The 22,296-nt window shown below is 39.9% G+C and overlaps 1 protein-coding gene and 1 long non-coding RNA gene across 7 annotated transcripts in view; one reads left to right on the top strand and one right to left on the bottom strand.

The window, feature by feature from the left end:
* Positions 1 to 8,960, top strand: part of LOC144305680 (uncharacterized) — a 140,580-nt gene extending 131,620 nt beyond the window's left edge. The window contains exon 7 of the long non-coding RNA XR_013372686.1: positions 7,242 to 8,960. This is a non-coding gene — a long non-coding RNA (uncharacterized LOC144305680). The remainder of the gene's footprint in view (positions 1 to 7,241) is intronic.
* PLEKHM3 (pleckstrin homology domain containing M3) overlaps positions 1 to 22,296 on the bottom strand; it is a 178,211-nt gene that overhangs the window by 116,493 nt on the left and 39,422 nt on the right. The gene's annotated exons all lie outside the window — the stretch shown is intronic.

Below are 22,296 nucleotides of genomic sequence, written 5' to 3'. Positions count from 1 at the left end.
TTATTTGAAGAAGGAAACACCTATTCTTTCAATTAACTGTAAGATTTCCTTCTTTAATATCATACTAGTGGGCAGCCCGGGTGGCTCAGTGGTTGGGCATCTGCTTTTCGGCCCAGGGCATGATCCTGGAGTCCAAGATCGAGTCCCACATCGGGCTCCCTGCATGGAGCCTGCTTCTCCCTCTGCCTGTGTCTCTGCCTCTCTCTGTGTGTCTCTCATGAATAAATAAATAAAATCTTTAAAAATATATATACTAGCAAATCATAGACTAAAAATGTCTGAAATGATTCCCTGTAAAGATACACGATCTGGATTTTACTTTATCATTGTGATGTTCTCAACGGGGCAAAAAAAGGTTTCTTAACTACTACTAGAAAAACACATTTTTTTGGATGGCAAAGCTAGACTCTGACAAGAGACATTAAGGGGAGGAAAACGGAGCTGAAAGCAGAGACAAAAAATAATTAATTGAAATAACTAATTAGACCTTATTTACATATTATATTTCTTTGCACTTTGAAACAGACTTTTCAATAATGCTTCTAAATTAAGGGGTATTTGTAGTAGGGAACCCTCCACATATTGGATCAAAGCAAATACATTCTTCCCAGTCTCTTTTTGAAACTTTTCAGAGGGCGTTCAATTCATAGGAACAAAAAACTATCTCACAAGAGAACTCACTGGCCTTTTTTTTTTTTTTTTTTTTTATTGCTTCCCACCCCACTTCAAATCTTTAATGAACACATGCTCTGAAGAGCTTAGCTTCCCCTCTGGTACTCTTTTGGAAACAAATGTTACCATTTAACTGAAATCCTATTTGCTGCTTGTACAGTCCATTTCCCAAATGGCCTTTCACTAAAGACGACCAAAAGGATCTGTTGCCGGGGGTTGAAGCAGAAATTTTGGCATATTTCTTCAGAAAGGCACAATCTTTCTTCTAACAAGTGCACCTAGTTAGCTCAATTGGCTGCAATATGGTGTTACTGAAGCCAAGATGCTGAGGAGAAGCCAACCACCTTCTCGTTACTTCACGACTACCAACTTAGCCCTCCTTCCCCCTGACCAGCAGCTGGAAAATTCGTGGGCATCAGAGGAAAATGACGTGAGCTGCGGGTATATCCAGGTGAATCTCTCTAGGGAAAGAACTCACAATGCTTTCTACGTATGGTCAGCCACACACTATCCCCTTTACCTAATTTGGTAAAATAAACTTGGTATTTTGCATTTGGAAGGTAGAAATGCTCTAAGAAAAAGACAAAGGCAAATAAAAAGAAAGAGAAAAGGACTTAATGAAAGAGATAAGATAAAATTTCATTTTGTTAAAAGAGAAAAACTGGCAAATTTCCTCTCTTACTGTATGCACATAGTGGAGGAAGAGGCGGCCATAGGAAGGGCCAAAGGACTGCCCTTGCCCCACCCTTCCATCCAATGCCCTGGCGTGGGACAATGACCTGTGGTAAGTAAGCACTTTGTAAAATGTGGCTTGAAGGCCCAGACTTAAGCTCTACAGACCAGATTTTCCAAATTGAAGGAAAACAGAAATGGGGATGACCGGGGTGTTCAGTGACTTACTATCTTATAAAAATCAGCACGAAAAAGGTCATACAGAACTCTGCTTTCCTAGTTTATAGTCTGTAACCATTGACTCACTGAAGACTGAAAATATAGATACGCCTGGCAATCCTGTGCATCTGTCTCTTGCTTCAACAGTGTTCGCATGAAACAGACCTGGGGATCACCCCTTCTTCCAACCTCCACCCACCTCCCAACCTCCTTCCTATCCTAGTTGCAACCTCCAGGACCATCTTTCCTTGGCCAACCTCTGCCTCTGGGACCAGCTGACACTTTTTTGTGTGTGGTTAACTCCTTACTGCCCACCAGCCTTGAGCCCTTAGATTCATCAGAATTATTCCACCAAAGTGGAGGCTGCTGTCTACTGCTGGGTCAACCTACATCTGCAGGCTTTCTACACCTACCTCTCCATGGGCTTCTATTTTTGCCACAACGATGTGACTCTGGAGGGCATGGGGCAGCTCTTTTGCCAGGTGGCCAACGGGAAGCATGAGGGTGCCCAGTGTCTCTTGAAGATGCAAAACCAGAGTAGAGGCTGCAGCCTCTTCCAGGACATGCAAATGCCACTCCTCCCCCAAGATGAGTGGAGGAAAGCCTTGAATGCACGGAAGCTGCCATGGCCCTGGAGAACTGAACCAGGACCTTTTGGATCAGCATGCCCTGGATTCTGCCTGCATAACCCAGAGATGGAGAGCTAGACCTCCATCTCTGTGACTTCCTGGAGAGCTACTTCCTAGATGAGCAGGTGAAACTCATCAAGAAGATGGTGCCCACCTGACTAATTTATGCAGCCTGGGCTGCATAAATCTCTCATAAAGTCTCACTCTCAAGCAGGACTAGGAGCCTCTGGAGCCCAGTAGACTTGGAGGGGTCCCTCTGTATCAACCAGGTGTCAGGGCATCTGCTCCCTACAGCAGCTAAGCAGTTTTTTAATACCCTGAAGCCTTCTCCTCAGCTGTGGACCAAATGGAAACAAAGTTTTTATAGAAAAAAAATATAAGAAAATAGCCTGTCTACACTGGATAAATGCTATAATATTTGTTTAATCTTCATGGAATGTTCTTATTAAGATTATAAATCATATGAAATAAATTAATAAATACCAAGTAGATTCCAACTCAAGTTGAGAAATGTCAAGATTCATTTGTCTTTCAGGTAAACAATGATTGAGAGACTAAAGTCAATATTTAGTCAAAATTTATCTTGAAAGGCAATAAATCTTGATTTTTGCCAAGGCAAGTAAGTAAATACGTGCACTGTTCTAGAGATTCCGACTGCTTTTCTACTAAATAGTTACATGAGTTAAAAATATCTGTGACACAGATTTTCACTTCCAAAGACATAGTTTGGATGATGTTTATGATAAGATGCTTCATTAGTATAAGTATTATGGTAATGTAAGGTCAGAGAAGGTTAACAATGAAATGTTATTCTTTCAACATCTAGTATATATAAATCAGTCTAAACTTAGTATTTTTTCCACACTTGTTCTCTTAATAGTCTATGACTAGATTATCTCATTAACTTCTGTGCCTGACTGCTCTTTACCCAAAGACTTTCAAGAAAATAGTAAGCAATTTTAACTGGAAATAGTTAAATAGATAAATGGATAAACAAATACTTACACTGTGCTTACTTTATGCCAGGCAGGCTTACTTTATGTATAAGTGTTTTACATACACACATATTTCTTTAATCCTTACCAATTCTGATAAGGTAGGTATTATCCCCATTTTACACATGAAGAAACTCTGGCAGAGGTGATAAAGTAATTCTGTCCATGGTTGAACAATTAGGAAAGATGGCAGAGCTTAAGAGAAGTGGCTGATGTGGCACTTGATGAGAAACACTAATATATATATATATATATGTGTGTGTGTGTGTGTGTGTGTGTGTATATATATATATAAGTTTCCATGTAACTATTTCCTTGTGGAAAGTATTTAAAAAATGGTCTCTTTGTGTATGGCAATACGAGAAGCACAGAAAATATAAATCAATTATACAAAAGAGTATAATTCACTTTGTCAATGAGTGTTAGCCTAGGACCTCCCGTCAGTGAATCAGCCTAGGATCTCACAGTATCAGCAACACCCTGAATATGAAGGATGAGAGAGACAAGAATACAAATCTGGAAGGTGGAAAGCAGAAGACAGCAAGAGATAAGGCAAGGAGGAAGCTCTAACTGTGGAGACTGCGGAAGGCTGTGTAGGGATGGTGCATTTGAAAAAGGAAAGATATTTTTGTAAGAGGATAGCTCAGAAAAATAGGGGCACATTTGGAAAACACTGATTATTCTAGATATCTGAAGCGCCCTGTAACAAGAGGGGTGTTAGGAAAAAAGAACCTGGAACCATAAACTAAAGCTAGAACGTAAGAATCCTGAATGCTTAGGGGGAAGAATCCTTACTAACCAATAAGACATTACTAAGACATGGGAACAGCTAGAGTTGTTTGAAGCAGAACAGCAGTCTAAGCTTTGGAAAGATTAATTGGCAAGGGAAAAAAAAACAGAAGGGGGGGGGGAACCAGTCGATAAGTTATTGTACCAGCCTGGGCTTAAGGAGGCAGTGAGCTTGGGATCAGGAAGGGGAGAGACAAGGAGATACTACAGAGATGAACTGTAAACATTTTGGTGACTGACTAATGTGGAAAGGATTGAGATTGTCAAAGATGCCCATGATGTATGAGAAGTCTATCAGTCAGAAAAGGTAGGTGGTTTCAGGGAGAAAACACTGTTTGGAGCATTAAGTCTAAAAGACAGAATTCAAAAAATTTGAGCTACCAGACCTTCTGATTCCTAAAGCTCAGCTGGCTGAGCTAATTCCCCTTTACTGTACAAATCAATTTGAATTTGATTTTCTGTTATGTGACTGAGAGGATCTGATTGATGTATTTGACACTAAATAAAGGCTGATTGAGGGTTCTCTTTCTATAACCTAATATCTTTACCTAGAGCTACCCATTAAGATGCCAGGGTCTCATTCTAAACCATTAGGTAGTACAAAATCATCAACATGCATCTCCGTAGAAGACAATTATTACTTTTTTTTTTTTTAAGATTTTATTTATTTATTCACAAGAGACACAGAGAGGAAGAGACATAGGCAGAGGGAGAAGCAGGCTCCATGCAGGGAGCCCGATGTGGGGTTCGATCCCGGGTTTCCAGGATCACGCCCTGAGCGAAAGGCAGACGCTCAACCGCTGAGCCACTCAGGCATCCCCAATTATTACTTTATATAGAAGTGTATAAAGAAATGAGTATAAGCCAAGTGAGGAAGAGATAACATAGCCGTTAGGCCTTATTTCTAGACAGCACAGTGGTTCTCAATCTTTGTCCCAAAAGGGGGCATTTCCTATATCTGGAGACATTTTTGGTTGTCATAAAAGGGTGAGTAGGGTAGCTACTATCACCTAGTGGATAGAGGCCAGGGACGTTGTTAAACATGTGTCACAGCACAGGACAGCCCCCCACAACATAGAATTATCTGGCCCCAAATGTCAGAAGTGCCACTGTTGAGAAACCCTGTGACAGTATAAAGATAAGGGAAAATAAGAGGTCTGAGTATAGACGTTACTTAATCACTTTTCTCTGCGAGTGACAGACACTCGGTCTATCATGGGAAGGAGGAAAGCCCTCTCCCCAGCTCTACTTTCTGAACTAAAAGAAATGATTCATGCCCCTAGGTTAATTTAGAGAGGCACCATCAAAGAGAGGTCTTATCCACACTGTGCCATCATCTCCTAGACTACCTGCCAGTAACATCAGCTCTTCATGAAGTAATCCTTCTGGTGAGACACTTTCGACCAATAACTCATTTGGAAAACTGCAGAAATGGAAAGGGCTGAGCTAACCTGGTTATTTTAGATGTGAAAGTGGCCAGTGGTGGGAATATTGTCCCTCTGTGACAGTCTGCCTCCTGCTCCCAGTTGTCTCTTAAACATGGGAGTACCAGGGTTTCCCATATTGTACCCCTGCAGCCCCAGACAGGAAAGGGAAGTCAGCCTCACCATCCTCGTAGCAAGGCAAATTCTGGGCTGGGCCACTTGGAACTGAAACATGGAAAGCTTTGGGGGAACTTGTCTTATTAAATCAACTGTCTTACTAGAAGGTTCCTCTGAACCAGTGCTGAGCCATATAAGAGCCTAAGACAAAAGGAAAATTCAGTCATACTGATCCTATCTCTAAAATTTTATATTTTGTTCATCATGGATTTTTTTGGCATTAATTTTTACTTTTGAATAATATTAAAAATATTATTTATCTCAATTACTGAGGGGTTTGGAGTGGGGGGTGGGGCATGCTCTAAGTTGTGTGCCCAAAGCAGTTCACTCAGTCCCCCACCCTAGTCCCAGCCCTGTACTGAACCTTTTCCTCAGAGTCGGCTATGTACCCCAATAGTGCTCGTTCCACAATGATTCTCCACGATCTTTAATATTGTATTAAACCACCACTAACTGTTTTTGTGAGACACCACTTTATTAAAAAGTGAGGAAAAGCTGAGTGAGGAAGAGAAGATAGAGTTGGCAGGCCTTGTCTCTTTTTTCTTTTCTTTTTTTTTTTTTTTGCAGGCCTTGTTTCTTGACAGCACAGTGGCTACACCTCTATGTTGATGGCTTTGAACGGTCAATAACCTCTTACTGGCTTAGAACCTCATATTATCTTTTTGGTTTCCCTGAGAAGCAAGCTGTCTTTCTTTACTCTTTTTCTGGAATCTATGTTTCCTTTCACCTTGTCTTAGAAGTCTCTGTGTAGGGGCGCTGGGATGGCTCAGCGGTTGAGCATCTGAGCGGTTGAGCTCAGGTCGTGACCCTGGGGTCCTGGGATCAAGTCCTACATCGGGCTCCCTGCAGGGAGCCTGCTTCTCCCTCTGTGTCCCTGCCTCTCTCTCTGTGTCCCTCATGAATAAATAAATAAAATCTTAAAAAAAAAAAAAAGTCTCTATGTACATCAGCCTCATTTTGCCTGTCGCGTCTGTGACAAACACTGTCCCACCAAGGTCGCCTCGGACTTCTCTTTCACATCACTCCCCATTCTGAATGTCTGCTTCTCTTTCCTTATATTTTTTGTGAGTCTCATCTCTTTGAACTTTACAGTATATTTACAACGCAACCTTTCCTCTTCTTAGCTAAAACCCCTGAAAAAAAAAAAAACCTGACAGCATCTCTCAGAGTAATTTCTACTTGAGCTATTTTAGTAATGACAACAATTTGATAAAATTAAAGTCATGAGAGTGGATCCAAGTAGTACTAGGAACAGTCTCAAAGTGAAAGAGATCACTTTCATCAGCTTCCCTTAAACCCATGCTTGAATTTCTTCATTTTCACCCCAAACCAGATTCTTTATGTTCTAGAGGATTTAGGGACTACCTCAGTGTATGCTCTTCCTTGACCCTTTTCCCTATGCCTTTTCTGGTCTTCTTACCAAGCTTTTCTGTCTCTCTAAAAGCACAGATTTGTGACCACCTCCAAAGCTAACCTTTTAACATATGTTTAGTATTTAAAAACAGGCTCCTTATATTGGGATATTTAGAGTTAGAGGGCAAGACACACACAAAAAAATATCTACAAGCGGGAAACTCCTATTCCCTGGTCCTCATGTTGCCATTTGAAAGGAATTTCCTAGAGTTGTATTCCCAGCATATCTTCCCATGGTTTCGTTGTCACAGATGGAGACATGAGGCATCTGACTACTGAATTTAGAAGAATCCTGGCATGTGCAGGCTGGCCTGCAGGAAGCAGGTTTTTTTGTCTGCTACGGCAAGAAGGCATGGCTTTTGGGACTTCAGCTGTGACCATGTGAATAAGTCTCCCTAATTTAGGGGTCCATTATATAATAAGTGTGATTGGTAAGTCATACATGCAATACTTTGATCTCCACCTTCCTGACCCCTGGAAGTAGAATGAAGAGGAATGATACATTAACCCTGTAAGGCCTCTATAAGGATCATGGCTCAGACATCACATGTACCAATGGGAGTGGGAAGGAAGAAGGAAGGCAATCAGGTAACCCAAGCAAGCATGGCAGTGGGTGATGGGTCACTGAGATGGGGATTGTACAGGAAAGCTGGGCTCAGAGGCTTACAAGGAGACCCTCTGCATTACCAGGCACCTTTCATTAAGTTAAAATTCTTCACCTTAACAATGGATGAATAACACTATCTTCCTAAAGGTTTCCCATCCATTATTAGGCCACAATAAGGCTTCCACTCATCCAAGAACCTCTCCCATATTTTCTGGGGGAAAAAATGTAGTGATGTACAATATTACTGAATTAAAATTTGGCACTTTTGGTTCAGGTGATCTTTTGTAACATTTGAATTGCACATAGTCAAGGCAGTTCAATCTTCCCTCAAATTAGAGTGTTGAAGATGCTGACCCGCAAGACTAAATAAAAAGGCTGGCCTGAGGGTATATAATAAATCAATGGCAGGCTATAAACAGAAGACCAAGCTCTTCTCCTAATGTATTACTTATCCACCGAGTCTGGATGCTTCCTAGCCACCAAATCATGGGAATCTATTATTTTGTCTAGTCTCTAAAAGCTTGGGGGTTACAAATATCTTTATTGATAAAGATGCAGAAAGAAACCAAGAATTTCAAACTAAGTCTATCCTCTATGTCAGAGGTACAGATTAGGTGATTTGACAAGGAAATTATTTTCAGTAAAGCTTTGGAAAGCTTTCAGCCCCACATGATTTACTTACTTCACTGAAAAAATTAGCAAGATACAACCCCTGGCAGAGATACATACCTGGTCAGAATGTGATTTTCAGCATGGTGACTATTCTATTATACACCTGAAAGTTTCTAAGAGAGTAGATCTTAAAAAGTCTCACCACACACACCCACAAAAGGTAACCATGTGAGGTGACGGATGTGTTAACTAAACTTATAGTAATCATTTTACAATCTATATGTATATCAAATCACCACACTGTACAACTTAAATTTACACAATGTTATATGCCAATTTTATCTCAAAAAAGCTGGGGGGAGGGGAATGAATAAGTTCTGAGGATCTAATGTACAGCATAGTGACTATAGTTAAGAATACTACATTGTATATTTGATAGTTAATAAGAGTAAATCTTAAATGTTCTCACAACAAAAAAATATTAATTATGTGAGATAATGGATGTCTTTACAAACCTTAATTGTGGCAACCATTTCATTATATATATATAAAATCATCACAATGTAGATATAAACTAACACATTGTTATTTGTCAGTTATTATCTCAAAGCTGGGAAATAATAAAAGAATGTGATTTTCAATCTGTTGGAAATTCACACAAGCCTGCATGTCTTTAGTTTTGGAATCCTAGTTCCCTTCTAGAAGTGGTATCTAACATATGCTAAATTACCTAAAGCTAATAAATGAAATTTTGCTGGTAACCTTTAAAATATCTACTTAAAAAGAAACTCTCTATTTTAAGCCAAGATTTGAGAGTATATCTGGGTTAGAGAGTGGGATCACTGGGATCCCTGGGTGGCGCAGCGGTTTAGCGCCTGCCTTTGGCCCAGGGCGCGATCCTGGAGACCCGGGATCGAATCCCACGTCGGGCTCCCGGTGCATGGAGCCTGCTTTTCCCTCTGCCTGTGTCTCTGCCTCTCTCTCTCTCTCTCTCTCTCTGTGACTATCATAAATAAATAAAAATTAAAAAAAAAAAAAGAGAGTGGGATCACAAAGTCACTGGATGTACACATCATCCTACAACCCTGGGAGGGCTTTAGCCAGGCTGGGCAAACCAGAGCCAGCCAGTTTCCTGGCTGTTTCTGAAGCTGCTTAGTTCCAGGAAGACCCTGGAAGATACCACCAAAATCTTCCCTCCTGAGTGAATGCAGTGCTGGAAGGCACCCACTATTAGCAGACTGGAAATGAGAGAACAAGGTAAACAGGCCAAGGCCTCCTCCTTCTCCGAGGGGTAGCCACATAATATCACTTATCCTCCTTTCATCCAGATTCCATTTTTTGCTGTGCACTGTTGTATAATAAAGAATTGTTTCATCTTTGTCCCTCATTTTATTTTTTTTTTATTTTTTTTTAAAGTATTTTATTTTATTTTATAGGCACACAGTGAGAGAGAGAGAGGCAGAGACACAGGCAGAGGGAAAAGCAGGCTCCATGCACCGGGAGCCCGACGTGGGATTCGATCCCGGGTCTCCAGGATCGCGCCCTGGGCCAAAGGCAGGCGCCAAACCGCTGCGCCACCCAGGGATCCCTGTCCCGCATTTTAGCAGGGAGTTCTTAAAACCCTTGGAACTTCCTGAGTGATACAAGGGTCTTTATTATTCCTGAGCCTCTTGGACCATAACTGACTTTGTGCTAATGAGGTGACTCATGGTGGGCCACTATACAGCTTGAGATAGACAGACACCAGGAGGACCAACCCCTGATTGGAGGATTTGGATCCTGAGCCAGTCTGACCTCTGGGGAAGGAATGGGAGGGGCTGGAGAATGAGTTCAATCACAAGGTCAATGATTCAATCAAGCATGCCTATATAATGAAACCCCAATAAAAACTCTGGACACTGAAACTCTGTTGGACTCCCGGGTTGATGAATACATTGATGTGTGGGAAGGGTGACATGCCCTGATTCCATGGGCAGAGAACACAGAAGCTCTGTATTTGGAACCCTCCCAGACCTTGCCTTCTGAGTCTCTTCATTTGGTTGTTCCTGACTTATATCCTTTCTAATAAAATAGAATTATAAGTATAGTGCTTTCTGGACTTGTAAGTTGTTCCAGCAAATTATTAACCTGAGAGGGTTGTGGGAACCCCCAAATTTGTAGCTAGTTAGTCGGAGTGCGAGTGGCCTGGGGATGCCCTGAACTTGTGGCGGGGATCTGTAGTTGGAGCAGTCCTGTGAAGGATCAAGTCCTTAATTTGGGGGGTTTGTGTTAACTGTGGGTAGTTAGTACCAGAACTGAAATCGCAGTACACCAGCTGGGATTGAAATAACATGTGCATATATGAGGAAACTCTGATGGTACAGTGCCTGGAGTAGGAGTCTGCACCATTTGTTTGAGGAATGCTAGTCATGCAAAGAGGTCAATTAAGTTGGAAATGTTGCATATTTATACTTCATAGTCAGTATAATAAAGGCTCTAAAAGGTTACATAGTAAAGAAAAAATGTTTTAAGTTTTATTTTTTTAACTAATCTCTACACTCAACGTTGGGCTCCAACTCATGACCCCAAGATCAACAGTCACATGACTGCCTGAGCCAGCCAGGCACCCCACATAGTCAAAATTTTTTTAAAAAGTCCCTGGAAACCTTCAAGATCATAACTGGCTTTCCGGGATCCCTGGGTGGCGCAGCGGTTTAGCTCCTGCCTCTGGCCCAGGGCGCAATCCTGGACACCCAGGATCGAGTCCCACTTCGGGCTCCCGGTGCATGGAGCCTGCTTCTCCCTCTGCCTATGTCTCTGCCTCTCTCTCTCTCTCTCTCCTATTATAAATAAATAAAAAATTTAAAAAAAAAGATCATAACTGGCTTTCCAAAAGGATAGGTTTTGGATCCATCATTTTCTAGTATTATTAAACAACCTAAATAACTAAGTAGAGAACATGTTAATTATATCTGCAGATGACTCCAACCTAATATTTCTAGAAAAGACAGTAGAGTAGGGAGGAAGGACTCAAAACAGAGGATGACTAAAACTATTAAGTACATATCTACTGTGTACCAGATGCAGAGCTAGGGAGACAGCAATAAACAAGAAAACACAGGTCACTATAGCATTTGAAGTCAGGTGGAGGAGGCAGCTATTAAATAAATAATTACACAAATGACACAATATCAATTATGACAAGTGCTAGAGTAAGAGGTACTAAACCAGCATTACAAAGGAGAGAGCTAAATAGGTCCTAAGTCAGTCTGGGGGGTTGGTTGAAGGTGTTCTTGAGAAAGTAATGTTGAAGTAGTGACCTAAAGAAAGAATTGAGGTAGGGCAGATGGTGGGTATATTCCAGGGAGAGGCAACTGCACACGAGAAGGCTCTGAGGGGAGTGGGAAGGAAGTGGAGTATTTGAGGAACAGAGTGAAGTCAGTGTGGCTTGGACTTGGTGTGTGGGAGGAAGTGTCAAGAAGAGCTGAAGGTGAGGAAGTAGGCAGGAGTCAAATCATGTGAGGTCACTTTAAGGATCCTGGTCTTCATGCCAAAATATATGCCGAAAAGCCACTGAAGGAAGGGTCTGTAAAAAGATCTACTGGGGTCAATCTGTATTGTAATAAGACCACACTCACTTACAGTAAGACAAGGCTGGGAAAGGTTAGAATGGAAGAAGACTGGCGGGAGGTCACTGTAGTTGTCTAGGTGAAAGATGACCTAGCAAAGAAATGAGGGAGTAAAAGCTATCTCAACATTCAAATACTAAATATGCTTATCAGGTTTAAAATAGAAACTAGGCATAACATTAGGATGTATTAAAAAGGAAGCCAGAATGTGAGTAAAGGACTTGAACAAATCTCTTTTCTTCATTTGTATTCACCTTAGGTAGGAACCTTATTAGAACACCATGGTAGTTTCCAGAATGTAAGGAAGACATGGAAACCTGGAGATTATCAGCAGATTGATATCTCAGTGGTTAAAATGTTAGACATACGTAGAAGAAACAGTTAAAAGAATGTGCTTACATTACCTAGAGAAAACTGAAGTAAGGCTTGATTCATTCGCTAAGAACATTCTATGAGTTAGGAATTGGTTTCTCAAACTTTGTTATGTATGCAAATCAACTGGAAAGTTTGTTAAAATCTCCAGACCCGGGACATCCGGGTGGCTCAGTAGTTGAGCGTCTGCCTTTGGCTCAAGTCGTGATCCTGGGGTCCTGGGCTCGAGTCTTACATCAGGCTCCCTACAGGGAGCCTGCCTCTCCCTCTGCCTATGTCTCTGCCTCTCTCACGAATAAATAAATAAAATCTGAAAAAAAAAAAAAAAAATCTCCAGACCCAATTCCAGAGATCCTGACTTCAACAGGTCTATGGAAGTGTCCAGCCAGCCATGTCTCCCCTCACCACTCTCCAGATTCTGATGAAAATGGTGCTCTGATCACTCTGAAAAGTGCTGGGGTCCTGCCTTCAAAAAAGTCAGACATATATCATAGGACCATGACAGGAGTCCAGGAGACTGGAGGAGGGTAGGGTCATGCAGGAAAAATGTTCAATTCTACTTGGGGAATTAGAGTAGGGTAGTCAAGGAGGCTTGTAAAGAAGTCTTTAAGAGTATAAAGTATTTTTCACACCCAAAAGTCTTCAACAAAACATAATATAAAACTACCCAGAACTCTCCCTGTCACCCATGACCTCAGGGCTCACTGCTGTGCAGGCCTACTCCATTCTGCATCTGAAATATGGAAAGGAGTTTTATGTTCTTTATTTCTTATTAATGTGATTTAATTAAAACATTTTCCGTGTTAACATATTTCGAGATATAAGAACCTGCATAAGCAATATGTTGTACACTTGAAACTAACATAACGTTGTATGTCAATTATACTGCAATTAAAAAACAAAACCTGCATTCAGTCATATTTTCTACTGCAAAATTAACTTTTAGTTTACTCCCACACTTCAATTTCTGGAACTGCATGGTGTCCTTGTTTGTTGAATGATTGGATGAAAATATTATTGCAAGAAATAAATTAACATTACTCTATTACTAGATTTCCTTATCTAGGGATGCATTTGCTCATTTCACTTAAGTACGTTTCTGCTTTTAGACAGTATAATGAATTTTAGAAAACCTCTTACATTTAGAGGAGTCCATGAAAAGCTGTTTTTCAAGGAACTTAGCTAGAAATTAAAAGAATATTGGCCTACCCCTTGGTAGGATATCCCTAGTCTATCCTAAAACCACACTTAGACCAATTTCTGTCTCAATGAGAGGTCAGTAAATAGAAACTATTAACTCAATGCAGGGTCCAATAGTACATTAACACCTACTTTAGAAGTTTAACTGGAAATGAACACATGATGAGAACAATGTTAACCATAAAGGAAGCTACAAAAAGGGACAAGAACTTTCCAGACCAAAGTATAGCAACAAAGACTGGGAGAAATGAACAGCTTTAAAAAAAAAAAAAAAAAAAAAAAAAGATAGCACAGCTATGGCCTATGAAGTTCAGGAAGGTCTATCAAAAGATCCATATCTTCTGAAATTCAAAATGATTTTATTCTTCTGAAACATATCAAAGACCAACATGTGACTTCTATGATGAGATACCAGGAATAAATCAAAAAGCAAATTTATATCCTATAAAATCAAACAGCCTACTTATATAAAGTGATCAAATCTCTCTGAATTTTCGAATGTGAAACAGTTCAAAACCCAAACTATATAACTATCTTCTTCCATAGTCATATTACTACTTCAGCATGTATTCAGATTCTTAATGTACATTTATTTTTATCTAAAATCATTTCCTAGACTCAAACATTTAGACTACAAAAAAGAGTAAAAAGCAAATTTATCCACTGATAAACATCAGAGTCAAGGAAAAAGATTCCCATCTCCTATCTTTTTAGTCAAGTGCTATTTCTACTGGTTTAAAATACCTTTCCCAAAGGAAGGATTTACTTATTAAATGAAGTTTAAATGGAGGGATCACATTAATCTAATTTTCTCTAATCTTTTATAGACATTCAAAGAACCACAGAATGAGAGATAAAAGGGACCATATAGAGCAAGGCTGTTCCTTCTAAAATATCCCAGACAGATGGAAGTGTTGGAAGGAAATTCAAAGACCTCTGAGTTCAATTATGTGCTATAATTACTCATTTGGCCACCAATTTTCAATTTCTGTGAGGGCAAATAATGGGATTATTCTGTTCACTATGCATCAAGCATAGTGTTTAGAACACAGTAGGGCTTCCACAAACATTTGCAGAAGGACTGAATTAATAAATCTCTTCATCTTGCAGATGAGAAAACTGTAGCTCAGACAAGTGTCTTGCCTTGAGGTCACAATTCCAGTTCTTCCAGTCTCATTGGCCAGGGCTCTTGACACTACTGATTTTCACCTCTGGCCATCAAATCTTAAATAAGGGAAATCCACTTCAATCTGGACATATCTGTTCCCTTGGTCTGGTGGAGCTACCCAGAGTAAGTCTATTTTCTCTTCTTAGTGGCAGCCTTCAAAAATATGGGGACAACACTAGTGTCCTTCCTATTTTGGTTACATGTGCGCGGCATGGTTCACCATCCTATCACGTGTCAAAAGATGTAGTAGTTTGTTCTTTAAGAGCAACAGTTGTAACTGAAGTTTCCAGATGTGATCTGGCCAGGGCAGAACACAGTGAGGACATGTCTTCTTTCTCTGGACCTGTTTTGTGAATGCTTTTGAAGTAAACACAGTGGTATAGATTCTGGTTTCCCATTGCCTCATTTGTATAAACACATGAGCTACTATTAGATCAAGCATCCTGGGCCTTCTATCTTTGCAGCTGATTTTCTAAATATAAGCATGGGACTATTTATCCCTACTAAAGTCACATCTTGTTTAGTCCATTTCTCTAGCTTATGTTTCAGAATTTGGATACTGTCATTTAACATATTTGTGTGCAAGTTGCAAATCTGATAAGTATGCCCATGATATCTTTATCCAGGAGACAAATAATAAAAGGAACTAATTCTGATATGTAATTACTCTGTGCCAAGCACTGTCCCATGCCATTTTACCTCATTTTATTCTCACTACAAATTTATGAGGTGGATTTTATTATTTTCTCACATCTTAGGTTAAAAAAAATGGAGATGCAGAGAGGTCAAGTAAGTACACAGGGTCACACAGTGAATAGCAAATCTGGAAACCCAGTCTGATTCCAGAGTCCTTGATCTTAACTACTAAGTGATGCTCATTCTCATTATCATGTATCTTTACCAACCACCTTCTAGACTGATAGGGATCCACTGGTCAATAATCCTTGTGTAAAGATGCCAATCAATCACAAAATGACAGAACTATAATCTCTGAATACCACACTTCTCTGTCTTGAGGATTTTGCCAAATGCTTTTCTTTTTTCTTTTAATTTTAATTTTTTTTAACAGAAGAAGTCTTGATTTTTTTTACTCATTTTTCTTTTTATTTAGCTTTGTGATTCTGTCCTTGTGCCTTTAACAATTTCATAATTTTCTGCTCCCCAGTAAGGAAAGCATGCTTGATCTTGTCATGAACACATTTAGCACACGTGGAACCACCTCACTGATGTGGTTTTTTTTTTTTTTTTTTAGAAAACCTGGTAAGACCTATAGGTCTCACAGCGTGAAATTCTTGAAGTCAGCCTGGGCACACATCATATACAGAATTTGGTGCTTTCCCAACCTTCTTGGTATGAAGCTAAACGATTCTATTACTGGGGGTTCACAACAGCCTAGTTGTATTAGAGGCTGTATTGGATATGTCGAACTCTGGACCACTCTGAATACCTACAGATGCCATCCCCAGAAGAGGGGGAAAAAAAAAAAAAAAAACCCAGATAATTTTTCTGAACAGTAAGTGCCATAAGGCATGGACCTGTCTAGTAACCCCTCATTTTCCTTTGTGCATCCTCAACCAGACTACAAAGTCCTGGGAGCCCAGATCATATCTATGCTTCACTTATATCTCCCATAGTACCTACTACACATTAAGCACATAACAGAAATTCAATTTTTATCTTGGATAGATGGGTAGTAAAAGCCAAAGAGATCTCCCTGAGTTTAATTCTATAGGAAATCTCAGGATGAAGTTTGAAATGGAGAAGTGGGAAGAGACACTACTTTAGCTTTCAAATTCTCTACAACAGGGATTCTCTAGCATAAGCAGAGAGGGGATGCCCTGGTCTCCAAGACAGTGACCACAACAGCCTAGCCCCCTATCTCCCAGTCACATTCTCCTGCTCACCCCTTCAAGTTCCCAAATCCTCTTGGAGGGGGTTCTATAAGTCTTTGAAGAGTACAGCCCACATATTACTCCTATTTTCATATCCCAAGGTGCCTGGCAGAGATGTGTGTGGCACACATGAGGGGTTTAATGAATGCTTGCAGAAATGAACATTTCACCAAAACTCCACTTAAAGATTTTACTATCAACAATCTATCCATGGTCATATTCAAGGCTGGGGAAATAAAAATAAAACTTTGCCTGTCAGGACACACATACATGCACACACACAGGAGACTTCTCCATAAGACAACAACCCAATACATTAAAAAACAAAATGACAGATAATACAAGGGTAAGAAAGCAACAATAAACTAAAATATTAAATATTAAAATATTTCTCTTTTATCCAAGCTGTTTATATGTTTCGAGAGGGATAAGCTTTTCTTTATTGTCATATTCTTCTCCAATTAGCTACCTGCCTATTCCTTAACTCAAATAAATCTTCACCTTACTATCATTTTTAGAAAGTAAAAGACAAACTTGAAAATAGTACTAAAGGTAGGAATTGGAGATATCAAGGAAAGTCAATTATTTTTATTTCTGTACCTTTTTTCCTTAGCAGATCTTACACTTTGGCTGCTAGAGGATCTCCTAATTTTTCACATAAGAATCAAAACAGGTTTTGGCTATGCTAGAAGAACATAATATACAACTTCCCTTCTTGGCCCTTAAAAACCTACATATCTTTCTTTACCTACTCTCATATGCATAATCAGCCCCTAAATTCAATCTCTCTTTTTCTTAAGAATTGCTATTCTGCATGATTTATTCTGAGGCCAGTAAGTAACTATGCCCAACTCAGAAATATTGCTTACTTCCAGACTGGCAACTATTTAATGAATAATTAACCACTCCATACTTTCTATCAGGGATGCTTGTATTACCAGGGTAAAGGTATCCTTGATGTCTAAACAATGTCATAAAACAGGCCTTTGCCAGAAAGACACCCTCATTTATCACATGAAATGCCATGCGGTATTAACAAGGTCGATACTGTTTGTTCAATATATTTTGCTTTCATAGGGGCTTGAAATGATTTGTTTTTGCAGCTGTGACGGAGTTAAATTAGGGATTTAGCTTCTGCTTAGCTAGTAGAGCATATATAACCAGCAGCTATTAATTATCTGCCACTAGTCATCTTCCCACAACTTTCAGCATCCCGGGGGTACTGAGTTACACCACCAGCAGCCAGAGTCCACCCTTGAATAGCCAATCCTGGCTTCTCAGGAACTGAAGGGAGATGAAATCATTCAAATTGTTATTTCTTACTCCACAGCCACCCTCATCCCAACGTGTAAATGTTATTAGTGCACAGATTTTTAAAAAGTTGAGTAAGCAGTTGAAAAGAAAAATCTTAGTTCAGAGACTAGTTTCAGACATCCATCTTCACAAATGAGAAACTAATAACACCAAAAAACTTTTGTGACCCTAACACACCAACAATCAGCCCCTCCCCCCTTTTTCTCTCCTCTCACACCACCATTCTGTCTTAAATGGAGCAGGGGGAGAGGAGGAAGTTTGCTGCCAACATAAACTTGTCAAAAGCCTGCACTACAGTGCTAATTCCTGTCTACCTGTTTGTGTCAGCTGGGAGCAGCCTCCGAAAAGCTCTGGGGAAAAGGCAAGGGGAGAGAAGGAGAGAGAAGGAGGGAGAAAGGGCGGGGGCAAAGAAAAACTAGAGTGGAATTCAAACAAAATTGAAATTGTGTGTACACGTGCGCGCGCGCACACACTCTCTCTCTCTCTCACACACACACACACACACACACACAAAGCGAGGGGGGGAAAAATGCTCCTCTCTCCTCAGGTCCTAACAACATACTTCTTTATCAGAGGTTCATTGTCAATCAATTAGCCGAGGCAGCAGGGGTCTGTGAGGTGGGGGCACCCGGGGAAACAATGGACAGCCCTGTTGTATTACTATTTAATCACTTTTGCTAAATAAATAGAGCAGCCCTGAGGTGCTGTCATGTCAAGGGAATTTATAACAAAACAACAAAAAAAAAACAACCTTCATTTTTACTTGGTCATTCCTTTTTTCCCTTCAGGACAAGAGAGGGTTATTACTGTAGCCTTAAGTTCCATCTTTGTGTTTCTTGCCTTTGATTCCCACTCGGACCCTGCCACTTTCTGGCACTAATTTGTCAGGCTGAACAAAGAGAGGATTTGTACCTCCTGTAAGGTCTCAATTAGGAATGGCTTCTGCTGTATTATGTGCCATTCAAGGAGGACACAATGCCGGTAATTACAGGAATTTGCACTAAATGGCTGAAGAATTCACAGCAAAACTCCCCCCCCCACTCTTGGGTTTACTCCTCCCAAGGGCTGGGGGGAAAAAAGGAAAGCAAAAGCTCTTAATGCCAGAGAGATGTAATTACCAACAGCAGTCCCAAGAGGTTAAACAGCAGCCAAGGGAGTAAAACCATAAAACTGACAGTGTGAAAATAGTAGAGGGGATCCCCTCAGCTCACTATTTTTCTTGCTGTCTCTTCTGTTAACATTATTCAACTTCAGTCCAGAATCAGGAACACTGTCCCACAGTGGCCATCCGATATCACTCCCAGATTACAAAGCAGTAACAACGCTTTCAACAGTGAGCTTTGCAACTCTTACGGCACCTAAAACTAGGCCCTGGGCCCTTTTATTATAGTACTCAATTGGTAGGTTTCTTGACTGCTGGGAAATTACATGAAAAATAGCTGTAGATATTTATGCCAAGAAAACCTTGTATCTAGTCAAGGGAAATAGGTATGTACACATGTCTAATTCCTGAAGAAAACAGGGCTGTTGCCTTATGATCTAATTTATACAACATTTTTGTGAGCAACCCTATTTAGAACCACTTACAGGTACATACTTCATAAATATTTTAATAAGTTGAATAATCATGTTTTAGTACTAGTATTTTGATACCACAAATGCCCCATTGCCAAACCAAATTTTGAATTACAACCAGTAACTTTGCTAGAGAATCATACCTCATTTTCTTCTTCTACAGAGGTGTTCCTGAAAAGCTATACTAAACCAGCACCAAATTACTTGTTCTGAAATACCACTTGCATCAGATGCTCCTCTCTGCTCAGGAACCTTCTGTGACTTCAGGGTCACATGTTCAGTTCAACCCTATCAAATTCCTTTTGCCAGTCAAAAATGACTGAATAGCTGCTATTTCATATAGTTCTACTTGCCACCACCTAGCTTTGTCACAGTGGCCATTTGGCATTCCTGATGTGATTATTTGATTAATGTCTGGTTCCCCTCGCAGACTGTAAGTTCCATGAGAGCAGGACCATGTCTGCTTTCTTGCAGCATGGCCTTCTCGGTGCACCTGAGTTTTTGGCACATAGGCAGAAACTCAACACACAATAAATGGTAGAAAGAAAGAACTTCATTTCCAAAGGCATTGTTTGCAGGAAGAAGGAATGCATGTGAAAAGGCCCTACAGGCAAGAATGACCAAGGTAGGTTCCAGAACAACAAGACAACCATTGTGGCTGCAAGGCTTCCTAGGATGAGGCAGCAGTGGAGCTGGAGAGGAAGCCATGGAATGAACCACACATAATCAAATACAACTATAAAAAGTTCAAGCACATGTTAAGAAATACACAGTTATATATAAGCATGTGTTTTCAAAACCATAACCTCAGGCATTTTGGGATGGTCGTGCTCCATTTTCTCTGCAGGGGCTCTTTAAATTTCCAAAAAGGATATCGAAAATTCTTCACCTACAGAGTTTAGTGAAATAAGGCCAACCGCACTATTTTGTAGATATAAAAGCCAACATTTGTATCTCGACTGGATAGCAACTAAATGACATCATAATAGAGAGCTCCTCAGTGCAATCGTCCACTTTTAAAGTTTTTTCATTGAAAATATTTAAAGGGAATAAATAAATCCTCAAAAAATATTTAAAGAAGGAGGTACTAAGTGGATGTAAAAACTTACAATCTGAAGACACTCACTATAACCATGAAATAAATATTCTGGATTAGCTTCTCCTTAAAATAACAGATTAACGACAAGTTCAACTAAAAACAATTTAGTAAGCATTTTGACATTTTATAAGGTAAACATACTATGCTACTAGCTTTTTCACCAAATGTGTATTTTTACAAGGATGAAAATTCAGGGGACACAAAACTAAATGAATAAACATCCACTTTAGATTGATTATGTTTGTGAGAAACAGATCAATTTTTAAAGTTCCATCTGCTAAAATAATCTTCAATTTAATGAACCTCCCAAGTAATTTTAAAAACATTCAGAGGTTTGCTTAAAAAGTTTTAGCCTTTTTCTTTTGAGACTCTGCCCCCTACAGGAGATGAAGTATTCCTACCTGGGGTAGGAAACCAATATTCCGTGTTGCAATTAAGGAAAATGAAAAGCAACCTGGTAAACCATGTGTACCCCCAAAGCAATCAAATGTAGCATTTTCCAATTAAAGGGCACTAAAGTTAAATAAAATATTTCTACTTTGGAATCTGCCATACTACACAAATTAGATTGACTTCTCCCCACCTCAGATTAGAAACCTACATGTACCTTATTAGAACTCCAAACCAAAGCATGAAGGTAAAAGCTGAGCAGAGCAAATGAGTTTTAGACTTCATTCTCCTGCCTCCTGGATTCTCTATCACCCTCATCCCTAACCTATTGTCCGAACCGGGCCAAAATGAGTGAGGACATTTAGACAGCAAAGGAATATATCTTAATGGAACCTAAAGCAGCTGCCAAAAAGTTCTATCCCTGCCCATTCGGTAATCCTTTCCCTATTCTTTTCTACTTAGTTTCCTTCTCTCTGCCTCTTCTACTCACCTTTCCTTGTCTTCTTCCTTTTTTCATTTCTTTGACTGCTAGATGTGATGGACTTGCTGAACGCTACCTCTACTTGTATTTCTCCTTCCTCTGAGTGCTAGATACACTGCTAATACAGTCCAGAATGTGGGCAGTGCACACTTCATCAGGAAGCAAACTTATGAGAGGAAGGTAAATTAGGAGCCAACTAGGTGTCAATCCTTATGTAATCCCTCAGACTTTTCTGCCTCTGTTTACTAGAAAATTTTCCAATTCAGCTATTCCAGTCTCTACCTTGAGGGTGAGCTATTCTCCTTGATTCCAATATCACTACAGATTTGTTGACCCTATCAGCAATCCAAAGCCACGGAAGTGTATCAGAATTCCAGAATGTTCAGAGTCAGCATCAACAAATTATTGTTGAATGACTGAACTTTGAAAATATATGTACTAATATAAGACATTAAAATGTCAGTAATTTCTAAAAGCTGTGGTAAAGCAAGGGTTCCTTTATTTCAAAACCATCTTGCAAAAAGTAGCTGGCTGACTTAACACAAGGTCATTCATGCCTGCAGATACATGCGTTTCACCTAGTATGACTTCCTTACTGGCTCAATGTTGCTGGTCTCCCCTACCCAACCCTGCAAGTTTCTGCTTCATGGTCACTGAGGCCCTCCAGAAAAAGCAGGGATGATTCACTTAATCCCCTCTTTAGTTATATTATTTTTCAATAGAAAAGGCAATCTTTACAACTAACCTAAATGGAAATTTTCATTGGGCCCCGACTATTTGGCTTTCAAGACCAAAAATGTCAAGCAAAAATAGAAAATTTGGTCTTGGCTGGTGGTGGGCATCCCATTCTTTTTAAAATAACATACTTAAATCTGATATGCTTGAATTAGAATCTTCCAAATCAGGTTTCCGATTAAATGACCTTCATGGTAAATTTACCTTCAGGATAAATTTCTTGTCCTGTATTGTGGGGTTTAGTGAAAGGGAA

This window comes from Canis aureus, chromosome 36 (assembly GCF_053574225.1).
Source record: "Canis aureus isolate CA01 chromosome 36, VMU_Caureus_v.1.0, whole genome shotgun sequence".
Lineage (NCBI taxonomy): Eukaryota > Metazoa > Chordata > Mammalia > Carnivora > Canidae > Canis > Canis aureus.
The sequence above is the reverse complement of the archived record's forward strand: the minus strand, read 5'-3'. Positions and strand labels throughout refer to the sequence as shown.